Source organism: Aphanomyces invadans, assembly GCF_000520115.1.
Source record: "Aphanomyces invadans strain NJM9701 unplaced genomic scaffold supercont1.24, whole genome shotgun sequence".
Taxonomy (NCBI): Eukaryota; Oomycota; class Saprolegniomycetes; order Saprolegniales; family Verrucalvaceae; genus Aphanomyces; species Aphanomyces invadans.
In genome coordinates this window covers 210,624-211,315 of record NW_008580169.1, presented here as the reverse complement: position 1 = coordinate 211,315, position 692 = coordinate 210,624, and positions in this window count along the sequence as shown.

Below are 692 nucleotides of genomic sequence, written 5' to 3'. Positions count from 1 at the left end.
ACAGAAGGAGGCACTGCGTGACATGTACAGAGCTCAACAGCAAGGCCAAATGACCTTAGGTCAAATGTGTAACTGGGCAAATCAAGAATTTGTTTTCTCGGTTCATAAGAGTACAATAGCTAGCATATTTCAAGACGGTCGGGCAACACAGAGCTTCAGCATTGCCGACGCCGCAACAAACATATGCTGTAATTTAAATCTGCCCAAGTACCCCGAACTCGACGAACAGCTGTCCCAGTGGGTCGATACAGCAAACACGAACAACGTCTGCATTACTGGGCCTATGCTCAAGCACTCAAAAAGTACTACCAACGACGTCAGTTGGACTACCTTAGTTTACGACTCAATGTTGAAGTGGTACTTCACATTTCGACGTCTTAATCAATTGGATGATGCCTCTCGGCGTATATATCCTTTCCAACCTTATATTTTCATATTTTGCTGGCGCGAGTTTTCAATGCAAGAATTTGAACGCACCAGGTTTCAAATCTTGAAATTTCAACGATTTGAATTTCATTCTTCGTTATGCCTCGACCCTCGCAGCGCAAGCAGAAGGAGTTCAAGTACGACAAATACACACACGAGCAAAAGAGCGTAAGTCGCCAGTACCGTGACACTTATACAGTGAATGAAACAATAGAACGCCACTTTAATGGTGCTGCCACAGACCGACGCAGGAAAACTGTCATGCA